The 14,177-nt window shown below is 41.0% G+C and overlaps 1 protein-coding gene across 1 annotated transcript in view; it reads right to left on the reverse strand.

The window, feature by feature from the left end:
- The window catches only part of LOC146753055 (cytosolic carboxypeptidase 4-like), a 114,806-nt gene that overhangs the window by 28,848 nt on the left and 71,781 nt on the right, over positions 1 to 14,177 (reverse strand). The window lies entirely within an intron of this gene.

Genomic DNA, 14,177 nt, shown 5'->3' on the forward strand with positions numbered 1-14,177 from the left:
TAACTGTTCTGATCCAAAGCACAGTAAAGTCTTCAGTTGCCTTGGGTCACATTCACAGTACAAGTCAATATTTCATCAGTCTGGTATGGATTACAGAGGACTGAATTATCTCAGCATAAATTCTGGATTGCATTTTATATAGTCCATGGACCTGATATCTCCTTTCACTTTCCTACCTGCATTTTAGCAAAGGCTGCAGGTAGGTGTCATTCAGTAGGGTTTCAATAGACACGTTTCCAGGTCTCATACTGATAGGAAGGTTAGACTCTACAATACAAAGAACAGATTACAGCCATAAACTATGCCTTCTCTTCCACCCTCATCTCCACTCCCCAGTATGATACCTTATTTAACTTATAATTGCAGTACGATTTTTCTTTTGGGGTTGGGATTCTTATCAACTCCACCATTAAGCAAGTGGAATAAACTATATCAGGGCAAACTACAGGCAGGTAAAAATAACGTCTGCAATCTCTTTTCTAGAAATGAATTAGCTCTGGTGCTATAAAATCTCTAACAAGTTGGATTAAAAGACAGACTCCTCTTACATCTTTATTCCCAACAGAAATAGCACTGCTACTGCTGGGAGATTTATTCATGTCACAACCAAAGCACTTCACATTCCCAAGAAGACCAAGTCCTTTGGCTTATACCTCTTGTGACATCCTCAATACATTACCCTTTCCATCCACAGACCAGGGTATATTAGAGATTAATACAGCTCAGCAACTCAAAACACACAGATTGTCAGTCTCAGTAATCAGCCTGAAGAATTTAGAGGACAGTTGTTATTTACTGAAAGTGATAAGAGACCCAGCAGAACACTTAACTCTAAATAAACAATGTGGAAACTTCACTACCCAGAAAGTCCTAAGTGGCAAATACACAGCTCAGATGTTCCTGAATATGGTTTGATTGCATCCATGCTGTGAGGCAGCAAAAGCAAAGGGAGGGAAAGCTTAAGTCAGAAGGCAGGGGGCCCTTCTCACATGGATCTGCTCTCGGTGTTTAGCACTGGTTTGTTAGTTCATTAAGAGTGTGTTAGAAATCAGTCTCTCCATGCTTCTCACCAGCTCCATCGTGCAACAGCGTGGCATTTATTACAATGCACTACTCAGTAATGGGGCCTTCTGGCATGTGAGCAGCAAGGGGTCATACAGAGCCTGAAGGGAGCTGGCAGGGGCTTTGTGCAGCACAGAAGTAACTGCAGAGACAGTTCTTTGCTTCTCTCATAAGTTTCCCTGTAGAGAAGTGTCCCATTAGAACAGTAAGAAGACGGCAACCAAACCCCATCTCCTTAGAAACATGCAATGATTTACCTATTCTACCCTACCACAATGAAGTGCTTTAGCACTTTACCTATCTTAAGCTTGTATTGGTTTCTGCTCACCCTAACGCTGGAAATAAACCCATTCTCCAACAAGCTGTTGCTGCTCACACAAGGACTTGTGATGGAGCTCTAAAAATAGCCAAGTGGCACAACAGAGAGAGCTCCTGCATTCACGCCAACACCAGGATCCAGAGCCCAGGGAGCTGAAAGGGCTGATAATAGCCTCCATCGCTGGGCACTAAGTGGTTAGGCTTTGCCAGCTGCTGAATTCCTGCCAGCCATATGTCTGATATCCTATAATAACCAGCCAGATGTTGGGCTAAGGTAAAGCCTGACAGAGTTCAGAAGGAAAACGGTGTGCCTGCCTCTCATGATCAGCCCTTGCTGATCTTTGAACTCGGCTGTTATCTTGAAGGAAAGCCTCTTCTGAACTTCGGCATGAATCTAATTAATGAGTTAATTCCCTGCTAATCTATTCTCCTCTTTGTGTCCGTTTCATGATTAATTTAGTTCCAGTGAATTTCCTTTACTGACTGCAGAGTAGAAACACACTTCCTACCCTATTAATCTCCACTTCTGACCCATCAGTAGGGGACTAAACAAGGGTAAATGGCTCCATGCTTTTATTTTCTAAGCCAAGTGATTTCTAGCAACGTAAGGTGGAAGGAAGTAGGGAAATTCTGCAGGCACATCATGCCACTACTGTAAGAAAAGGTGGAATAAAGGCTGTCGATTAATTGAAAATTCTGCCCAGTTACATCAACCACACATCTAACAGAGAGGAAAGAACAGCAAGGCTACACACTGCATAGGAATGTCATTCGGATGTAAAGGATCAGATAAATAGCCAAGCCCAAACACCAAGAAGATAAAATCTGTTGAGGGAAACATAGCAGGGATCTGGGTTTTGTTATTCCTGAAGTTCCAAGGCTCCCTCATATATTTCCAAAGATATTTTACTGGTGTGGAAGAGAAGATCTTAACTGGAGAATGCACAGACTTCTCTGTCTACCTCTGCCTCCAGCACTCTTGGGAAATAGAAGGAAATTTGGCCTGTTTACCTGTCTGCTGAGGTAACAGTTACTCTTTCAGCATCTAAGTCTTAGAATGAAGTCCTCTTTGCTGAAAAACGAACATAATCTGCTGTTTAAACTAATAAAAGAACAACAAACCAAAATCAACCTGCATTACTGTTAGCAGCGTACAGACATGACAGAAAGCAGCAGTAAGGCTGACATTTTCTTAGTTAAGCTAAACGACTAATAACTACCTGGAATAACACGGGGAGTGAGCACAAGGCTGCAGCTTTATACCTCTGGATCCCATTCAGGGCCAGGCTGTTTATTTCCTTTAATGCTTTACATCTGTTAGCATTAAACCACACTATCAGCTCTGATGGATTTACATGTATCTTGCTGTTGCATGCATCTCTTGAGAGGCTGAGGGATGGGAAAGGTTACCTTCCCGCAATTGCGTTCCTACCCCCATAGCTCTCATGCAGCCTTCAGGGAAGCATTAAAAAAAGAAAAAGAAAAGTAAAGAGAAGCAAAACCCAAAGAGCTTCCTTCTCCCATGAATTAAACAAAATGTTCTGAGGCTGTATAACATCCATAGGAGAAGAAACGCTGCCGGTGATCAGCATCGCAAACCTTCCTTCTGATGGCACAACGTGTCAAGGACATTTTTAATGAGGGATCAAGGACACTGCTTCTTGAGAGTCATCTTGTTTAAGCTGTGCTAACTGTGGCTTTCTTAGCATGCAAACCCAGCACCTCACAAGAGAGGCAGGAAAGCACCACAAGGCAAAGAAGTATCCTGCTTGCAAGGCTGTTCCTGTCATACCTGCAGGGGAAATAATCTCAGATGTTGCAGAGAGCATCTTTCTATTGATCCTTCCCCAACAGCCGTTAACTTAGAGCCACTCAGTAAGGAGATGGAAATGCCAGAAATGAGGAAAAATACACCAAAATAAGCAGAGACCTGTAGTGAGCCTATCCATTATCCACTTTCTGATAAACCCCAGTCCATATGACAGAAACTACACTTCTGAGAAGCCTAAGGAATCAGTGGATGCTGCATTACAGAAGAGTCTTTCAGATATCTGACACTGCTGGGAATAAACTCCTGATGGACCACGACCAAAAGAAGGACATGAGCTAGCAAAGAGAACAAAGATCAGAAGTTATGCAGGGATGCTGAGTACACTGCTCCCAGTTTCTCTCTATCTCCAGGTGCTGGGTAATGCATGACTAGATTTCCCAAGCAGTACCTGGTGTATGGCCAGCAGCAGCAGTATTAGAGGCTTAGCTTTCAGGCCTTGCTCTCCAGGGACTTCCTCCACTTGGAGCAGAGGCTTTGATCCTGAGTAGTACATTTGCACAAAAAGAACCTGGGTATGATTTTAAAGAGAGAGAGAGAGAAAAGTGAACACAAGCTTTGCTTCTGCATCTTATGTCTCCAATCTGCTCCTTGAAAATGGCAAAGACATCTCAGACATATTGTCAAAGGACCCAACTAATTTTTCAGCCTAATCCATTCTTTGTATCTCCATGAAAAAATAATATATATATATATGTATATACAGAAAATTCTTGAAATTAAGGCAGTTTTTCACTTCCATGAAAGCAGGGAGGGATCTTAGGTCCCAGCTTCTTATGGGGACCCTCTATCTTATTCACTGCTCCTGTGCTGCCCACAAGCTGCCAGCATGACATCCTCATCCACTCAACTCTCTCTTTTCCATTTCATCCTTTCTGGACTAATTAGGTGAGAACCGTCTTCAAGTCAGACATAATGCTGAAATCTAAAAGATCTAAATATAAAAAGTGACATCATTTCTTACGGGCATGCATTCCCACCTGAGAGACTCTGGTTTCCTTCACAACCCCTCTTTGTGGCCAGCAATCTTCCAAGATTATTACTTAAAGATAAAATGGTTTCTCCAACACATTCATCAAATCAGGTGATGATAAGGCTGATTAATCCAGGAACCTCCATCCTTCCTGAAAACAATAAACTGCAAGGCCTACAGACAACAGGATGGAAAATATTACAAAACTTATTTTAAGAAATGCTCTGCTTTCTCTATCGAAGCCATCCTGAATTCCTGTCTTCCTACATGTTAAAGGATAACACATAGAATCACAGAACAACCCAATTTGGAAGGGACCCATAGAGATTACTGAGTCCATACTGGACCACCCAAAAATCAGATTGTATGTCTGAGTAGATAAATAAGGACGGTTCCAGAGAAGGTGATTAAAGTCATTAGAGCAATAGGAAGGCTAAAAAATATGAGTGTCTTTCGTGACCAGATGCACAAGAGAGACAATCATTGTTTACAAAATAACTGGCAATTTGGGCACTCCCAATTATTCTCTCTTACAGCAGAGGACAAAAATGCATTTGCAAAGGTGAAAGCGCAGCTGAAGAGAGGAAACATTTTCTGAGCAACACACAGCTGATCTATGAAACTCAACTGATAGACTCAAAAAGCATTAACCACTCGTACAGAAAATAAGAACATTGGAACATTTCATTAGAAAGGATTATTGTTATTATAATTACTTGGAAAGGCTATAATTTCTCACATTTCCAAGTATAAATAAATAACTGTCTGAAGATAGAAAGGCATTCCCCCATATGGTGGGAATAGTTTGTAATTGTCCACGATGGCAATTTCTTGCATCTCTCTGAAATCTCTAATGCTGGGCACTGTCAGGAAGGACTCCTGACTGGCTGAACATCGTACAATGGATCCTGTCTCATGATTCACATCTTCACAGATGAAAATACAGGTTGTGTGTTACAATGAAAAATAAGTATTAATGCGATGGAAAGCCTGACAAGACAAATCCAGGTAGCAATACCCAAATTCTTGGCTGCCCCCTGCAGTTCAAAGGAGATCAAACACTGTTTTGTTGTTTGATACTGGGAGTTTGCTTGCTATTTGAATACCTTGGACTTTTATCTTTTAATGAGATGCTGATGCTTTATGGAAGATACTGTAGAATGGCATCTTCAGAAACAATTCTGAAGTACACAGTGTAATGTAAAAACTTGTTGAGCAGCCCAGACAGAACAAACAGATTACACAGGAATAGACAGAATAGACAGGAATAGATGCTTTCTATTCCTCCCTTTATTCCTTATTTCTAATGATACTGCCCTGATAGCTCTTCTTGAATTTAGTTTCTTCCATTGCTTACTCTCCCTCCAAGCTCCAATTCCTCTAACTCTTTTTTGAAAGAGGGATTTAAGGTAGTAACTAATTGTTAATGCTTAATAGGAAGCCATTATAGTTTAACAGGTAATAAGATACCATAAATAACACTGCTGGTAATGCACTTTTAAATGGTTAAGGATGTACTTGAAAGCGTAACCACACAAAGCCTGCTTCTGTTACTTTAAAAATGAAACTCATCCTTCCAGAAATTAGCTTCACATCCATCCGAAAAACACAAGTTTTACCAAGAAGAAATGGATGCAGGATTGAGAGACATATTCAGCAAGGGACTCCGACTGCATCAGGGGAGAAACATGGAAAGAACACGCTCTAATAGCTGGAAACAGCTGTTTTTTCTTCTATCCTCTTACAGTGTACAGACCCTGCTTCTCCTTCCTGCTCTGGTGGTGGCCAGTGCTTGGCATGTTGTCTTTGCTCAGCCTGAACTACTGTTATCTACAGACTGGCCGTGGCCAAAATGGCACAGGTCTTCATCTTGTGAGTGAACTCCCCCAGTATTCATGGGAATTGGATTTGAGATTTTAGGCTTTATTTTTGTGTGTGTGTGTTCTTCAGATGTTAAGTATTCACAGAACCATACTCAGGTTGAAAGGGACCTCAAGGATCATCAAGTTCCAACCCTCTGTGAAGATCCGTATGAAGTATTAACATCACATGATCTTATCATCACATCTTTGCAGGCCCAGCTCCAGCCAAATTCTCACAAATTCTTCCTGCTAATATCTCATTAGCTTATACATCTTAATAAACCCCCACTGTTTCTGAGACGATATAATGAATCGCCACAGGCTACAGCAGCTGGCTTACATGTTTATGCCTCTATGCATATATGTCCATGTACATGTGTGTGCTGGGTCTAAAAACACCAACTTGCACGTATTTACCTCAGTCTCACACAATACTCCTGCCATGTCTGTCTCTCTAATATCTCATATGGCAGCAAGCAGCAGGGGCTGCGCATGAGTCACAGCCACAATACACTGCACAGCCAGAGCCTCTGACAGAATATACAATAGAGCTGAGATGTCAGTGGAGGTGGCTTTGGAGTACTTTAAAAATGCTGTTCAAGTGCCAACTTTCACCTCCAAATACGACACTTTGTTCGCCCACCCACTTTCGTTCCAAGTTAAATGTTCCTTTTACTGCAACTCGACAGCTTTAATTATGAATTTATCTGTCTTTTTCTATCCCTATAACTGTTCAGTCTCTCATTTGTCTTGCTAAGATTTTTGATATGCTCCTAGATAGCAGCTGTATACTGTCACCACAGTACAAGTGGCCTGGTCAGACTCTCATTTGCAGGCTGGGCATCAGACCAAAACCTGCAATAAGCTGTTTGCCTCGAAAGCACAAATCTCATGTGTTCCCTCTGCAGAGAAAGAACAGAGAGATGGGGACACAGTGTGCTGATGAGCATCACTGTATCAGAACCACAATGCTTTCCTTTGCTCTTATTGCCTGAGAAACTTAAATACATATAAAATTCTGACCTGAGGAAAACGTGGATCCCACTGATGGTTTCACTGAGGATGCAGCTCCTTCTATCATATTTTGCCCACGACAGAAGACATCCATTTTAAACACTAATGTTTTAAACAGTAGCAGCACACGTAACCCTGCCGCCATCAATGCTGTGCAGGACTGATGTGTGGTAAAGCCTTCACCACCTAGCTCTGCAATAATGTTATATGGAGTGTCCTAACACTGCCTCTTAAACACCTGATCCATGGTCAACCCAAAATTGTCGCATCTGGCTGCATTCAAAATGACTGTAAGTCTAAACATATCAATCCTCTCATTATCCTTTGTGACTTCTAGGAAAGACTCTATCCCGTTCCAGTGTCAGCACTATCCTGGTCTATAAAGATCACCTCAGACGGAAGTGCATATCCCTCATAATCCAGTCTTTTGGGAGATATTTCATAACTTCATAAATTAATGTTGATTGCTTTAGAAGTAAATTTTTATCCCAGCATGTGAAGGGACCCAATGACTTCCACATTTCAAGTACGATTTTAAGGGAAAAGGACTGTACCACAGAAATACAGATGCTCCTAATCAATACGAAAATGTCTAATACCAGGCAGTAGCAATGTGCCTCACAGAAAGGGCAATGCAGAGCCCATTTGTTCTGCTGGATATATACAAGTTCATTATCGGTACTCCAGTCAGATCTGTACGTGTACAGTAATTTGAATAACCTTCGATATGATAGCATGCAGTCCTTCTGTGATTCCTTTTTCTGCCATTTGCTCTTTTCATCTCATCCCTTCCTACTGCTGTTTAAATTGCTATTATTAGCTATTAAATGATAAATGAATTACCTCTGAAGTAAGCATGAATAATTGTTCCCAGCCTGAGATAGGCTTGGACTGGTATTTGGTAACAGTCAACAAGATCTGTGTGGCTCCCAAGGTTATTTCATAATAATAATAAAAATCAATAGGAAGAAAACAGGGACAGCTCCAGAAAGTGTTAATGAAAAGTTGCTGAATTACAGTGGCTCACCTGTGCACAGCTACATAAAAGCCTTCTGAATACCAAATACATTAATTATAGACTGCATTGCTCGGCTGAACCTCCACAGAATTCATTGGGCTTGTATTCTCACACTAACAAAGGAGAGACACTGAAGAGTGCTGGATGAGAAGGATGAAGGGAGGGAGGGATGGAAGAAAGTTCATGTTCTTATTTACAAAACACAATTATCAATATATATGTACTGAGAGTAAAATCTGAATCCAGTAATAGATCTAAATCCAAAGTTGGAGGTGTTTCCTCTCATGAGCAGGCACATCAAGGTTTTACGTCAGACCCTGGACAGAAAGAAGATACTCCCCTTTTGCAGCATCTGTATGAAAGAGCACTGTAGAGTATATATGTATTTAAGCAATACCTCCTGGTAGTCATAAACTGATTCTGACTCCTTACAGTAATGTGAGTCTACCGCAGAACTCTGCAGCTGCTCTCATAGCTGACACACTCCTTTACTGTTAAAAGTTAGGCGGTGCCCTTGAAGAGTTATATGAAATACATTAGCAGCTCCTTTTGCTCCATGTTCTACACCACTAACATGACACAGTATGGCAAACACGAAACTTGGATTTACCTAATAAGCTATCATCATCACCATGCCCTTTTTGCTCAGGCATCCAAACACAGGAATATCACATTCATAGATGTTCACAAAGCAGTAGAAACTTCAAATTCCTCTAACAGCTACATAACCTGTGACCAAGCTAAAAAATGGAATCAATAAATAACCTCTCCTTCTGAAAGCTGCCCCAAGATATTTAATGTCTACAGATGATCAAGGTTAAAAATGTTCCAAATCTTTACTTAAAGAAAAATGAACGTTCAATCAAACAGAAATCTGAATCAAAACTACCAGATGATTCCTGCTGATGTTTTCCAGGGAATTAGATTCACAAAATGATGAAAGAGCCCTTTCATCTCCATGCATGTGTCAGAGGACTCCCCAGAGTCCAACCGTACAGACTGCCCCAGTGGATCAGGTACTCAGCCTGTTGGAACCATGAGGAGATGGGGCATTTGGGAGGGTGAAGCACTGTCTTGCACTCAAACACTTCAGCCAAAATTAGTTCCAGTTCATATAATTTAAACGAACAAACAAAAAACTGTAACAACAAATGAAACCCACATTCACCTGTAAGCAGAGGAAGACACAAACCAGGAAGCAAGGGAGCCATTTGCCATCACTGCACAGAACTATCATGTCGTAATTCTGCTGTTTAAATATGTGTTAAAGATGCATGAATTGAAACCAACACGCCTCGTTCCTTCTTTGTTCTTTTGCTCTTTGAACTTCCCACCTTTGGGTCTGCTTCACTCTATTTTGATCTGAATGGCATTTTGGCCACATAGCTTAAAAGATGAGCAGAATTGCTTGCACAGCCATAATCAGGCGAGGATGCATTACAGAGAAGAGATGGGAAATCCAACAGTTCAATACTATCTAGGATTGTGATGGTGCATCAATGAAGTATAGGAGAAGAGCAAGCACAGTTCCAAATGATCTACAAATCCTTCTTGTATATTATTGGATTTGCCATCCACTCACTGACCATTTTAACTGCTCACTGTATGGAAGATGAATAGATTGCACCTGGACAAAGGGCCATGGTAGTGATTAAACATTCTGCTTCTGATTAATATCACAGTAAGGTATATTTACCATCTGGGGAGGAGAGAAATTTATCTCTGTTCAAGAAACATAAGAAATGATAAAGAAACACAAGAGATGAATAATATCTGAGTCAGCAGAAAACACTTAATGACTTTGCAAGGGTCTGCCTCAGTATGTAAGAAACACCTCCCAAACAAAGGGCTACAACTGCTGCAGTGTTTGCAAAACACTCAAAGGCACAAATGCAAAAAGAGAATGAACAGAAGTGCCATCCGTTCAAAACATGAGGAAAAAGGGGAAAACACCCTTAACAAGGTAATGCTTTCTGAAACCTGCTCTTAGTGAGCAGTCACTTCTCATCCTCTTTGTGGTCATGAAAAATGTGAAGTTACCTGGGCAGCACTGACTTAAAACCCAATTGTTTCATAGCAAATGAGGCATGAAACTTATTATCAAAAAACATGATGTCTGAAGTACATGCTGTCATTTTGTTTTCCCAGAAGACAGCTTCCGAATGCCTGAACTGACTGCAAGACATGGCTGGAAATACAAGAATTAGTGGCTCTTCTTGAGCAAAAGCAGAGTTGTGAGGCCAACATCTACAGCACTGTATCTTTGTGAGATAAGAGAGTAAAATGCCTCTACAATCAACTGATACATTACCTTGTTTTTCAGAAGATGGCTGCAAAATGCAGTTAACCCTCCACATATTTGACATTTGACTTGGCAGAATGGTCCTTAAAACTGGCCTGCTGGTAGAGGAATAGCCTTTTGATGCAGAAAAACACCTATAAAAAGTTTCTGAAAAGAAAAACCCACAAACTACTAAGTTCTTTAGTAGGTCTTGTGCAATATGAGGGTGACGGCACCTAAACAAGTGTGAGAGTTAAGGAGAAATGCCCCAGGGGCACAGGATGCTAACTAAAAGCTGGCTGATACCTTGAACAATTTAATCACTAGACAGGCAGTTATGAGAATTGTATTAGGATGATCAAGAGTTTGTTCCATCCCCAGATGCATCTATGCTTCTGAAGTTTGCAGGATGTTCTCTGGATGATATTCTTTTTGGAAACATTTAAAGAATCACTTGTTTTTGTCTTCAACTAATAATCATGGGAAGCAATATATTAGGTACCAACAACCTTTGGAGTACTGGTTCCAGGACTCTGCTAGCACATCATTTACATACCATTTAAACAGAGCTAAAACAAACGTCCCCTTACTAGACTTTCCCCAGTTTTAGAAAGGTACAGCATTGAGTAGAGCATTGAGTAGGAAGTAAATAGGAGGTTTTTGTGGAGAGAGAATATCTGAGTAAGGAACTTGCAGTGTACTGTAGAGATTTCAGAGTTAAACTATTTCCACACAGTCAAGCACTTTCAGGTAATCCAGAATCCTATGATCTCACTGCATCTCATGGCAATAATCTCAGTAGTTACCTGTTGGTCTTTAAGACAGCTGCCCTTAGAGAACCAGAGATGAAGAGTTGTTATGTGAATTTCATGTTCTCCAAGGATTTCCAGGTTCTGGGGGAAATACTCTACTGTTCTATTAGTAATGTAGCCCCAGAGACAAAAATTCAACTCCCTTTTTGCTTATTTTCAGATATAGCTACTTTGTTACCCTGCCTCTGCTGGGAACTTACTACACAGTTAATGCTCCTGAATGACTTCATATACTGTATGTGCTAGACTGAGGTCAAGAAGGAATTCTTGCCTGTGTTCCAAAATACATTTTGTTAGGACCACTAAAGGTTTAGCACACCTTTCTTCGGCTCACTGGAGACTGTACACTGAACACTATGAAATCAGGTGGGAGAAATCCCCCATTCACACAAGATGCCTCCATTAGACCAGTCATTTCCCCAGTAGCTATTACCTTGCTTCGATCTACCGCTCACTGACTCTGACAGAGCAAATAGTTTATTCTAGAGAAGTAGCCAGTGTCCAGCCTGCTCCTTCATCCTCCTCACAGCAGTAGCGGAAAAGTAAGGCTGCAAAATGCCCTGAGCAGAGAGAGCTCTAAGAGGAAAATTAAAAGACACATCCAGTTATAAACGTTGACAGGTGAAAATGTTCGCTGTTGGAGGGAGATGCTGAGATGCCAAGTCAATGCCACGCACACCAGACACCATGACAAAAAAAAAGACACAAACGCAGAACATGAACCGTAGGAGTTTCGTAACATAAAAGACCTCTGGCTTGTGATCTATGTACCTTTGCCATGAGACATATCACCTGGAAGTCAGATCTGTCCAGTACTGGATTAACTTCTCTTTCCATGGCTTGACCTGTCACCCGGAGTACTATAGAGACGGGCACTCAGAAATGCACATTTAGAAAATTAGATAGATGTATTGAACATAAGCACTGTGCAATTAATCTCACTGATCACAGCTGGAGTGGTCAGAGCAATTTCAGCATGTTTTCTGCAAAATAGAACCTTATCAACTAAATAAAGATCGTATTTTCATCAAGGTCGAGTGACAGTCATCGTTTTCTTCTGACACTGTTAATCCTGCTCTGATAGGAAACATCCATATGTGTATCTTTCTCTAGGTGAGAAAGTCAGTCAAGACAGTCTTCTGCAACACGCTCTACCAAAAACAAACTTAAGCTGCAGTCAGACCCATTGGCTCCCACTTAAACACCCACTATTCATTACACAGTACAGAGGTCTGGAAAAGGGATTGCCTGCAAGGTGTTTAAACCACCTCTGCTCACAGTGTAAAGCACACAAGAAAGACATCCCACAGTGTAACCATTTAGGTCGCTCCTGTGTAGCACCTGCAGGCCCCGAGTTCAACTCTGCTTTGGCAAAGGTACAAAAATAATTTGGGTTATTTCCATCCTCACAAGAGGAAAGCATAGAAAGTGTTCAAGTGTTCTTTGTGGTAACTACAGAAGACAACAGCACTGGTTCTAAGCTATAAACACTTCCTGCTCCTTAAACCATGAAAGACAGCTCTAGTCTTGGCAAAAGTAGACTATAATTACCATTGATGTAGTGACACACCACCAGTAAGCAGAAAGACTCTGCTGAGCTCCCTGTGCTACCTAAATGGAGAAAGACTGGATTTCATCTTTACAGAGTAAGATTAGACCGAGTGGAACCCCACACTGCAACCTCCAGTTCTGATGGATAATCAGTTTTTTATTTCATAGTCTATGCATTATTTTATTTCAAAGTCTGAGCTGGGGGAGAGGCCTGGATACAGCTGCTCTCCTGCCCATAGCAGTGTGCTCTCTTTATTCTGCATTCTTCCTTTGGTTGCTTTAGGCCTCTTATTCCCTCTAAAATCAAATTATGCAGTTCTCTTGGCGAGACTCAAAGAAACCCAGAAGCAAAATATTAATTTTCTGAATCAGAATCAATAAGCTGCACAATCCTTTTCAATGAATTATTTATCATAAAATAGAATACACTTACAAGCCAAGCCCCTTGGTCCCCACATCTCCCTTTTCCTGATCTTTTGCAAAAAGCTCCTGTAATATGGCAAATCTTTAGACAGGAGCAAACAATGTAATGTTTACTTGTACTACAAATGCCAACTAATTGCACCTAACCCATCAGAACTCCATAAATCTGCAATTCCACCCACTGGAGTGAAAATGAACAAGTAACCATCACACTGCCTTCAGCAGTGACATCCCATCCCCAGATGACACAGAACCTTGAAGGGACAGAGCGCTTTGCTTTTGACCACCACAAACAGATATGGAATGGCATGGGAGCTGTACAAGGTAAGGGATTTTTCTTTAATTCTTAACTTCTTTAAAAGTATTTGTCATTAGAGAGCTGCTATATTGGTAAAGGTTCATCGCCCACACAACATCAGGAAAAATGAAATGAATGCTCACTAACATGAAACCAACCAAAGAAAAAGGTAATGGAAAACCACACAAATGAGAGAAAGTGCTCATGGAGTTGGTATGACCAACTTATTTTCAGTGTCTGGGACAAGTCAGAGTTCAATATTTTCCTTCCCTGAAGTTACTTTCATGCAAAAACTCCTCCAGCTCTAATTCAGAATTGGAAAATCTGATTTATATCTCAAATTCATCCACCTGGCCAGGCTTCAGTAGCTCTCTCTAATGAGACACCAACGATTTCTCGGATGGCTGTCCCCAGTACTGAAACCATTTAGGATACATGTTAATTGCTTCATTTATGTGTTCATATGTACAAGTGAGCACAGCTATACAAAAGGAATGTCTCTATATTTTAGTTCTCTTTTTTTCATTGTTCCCCATAAACATTAAAAACCACGAACAAGCTTGTAAGAATGGTTTCAGGCATGAGGAACAGGTGGTGCGAATGTCAGTTAAGTATTCCTGCAGGGGGAAGACTGGAAGTTTGCTGTAAATTATGGGGGCATTTCTGCAACAGAAAAAATTGGCTTTTCATTGATGAAGCTGGAAGCACTCTTTGATAACAAACCCACTGGGAACTTC

This window comes from Coturnix japonica, unplaced genomic scaffold (genome assembly GCF_054131305.1).
Source record: "Coturnix japonica strain WE unplaced genomic scaffold, WE-NBRP24 Scf040, whole genome shotgun sequence".
Taxonomy (NCBI): Eukaryota; Metazoa; Chordata; class Aves; order Galliformes; family Phasianidae; genus Coturnix; species Coturnix japonica.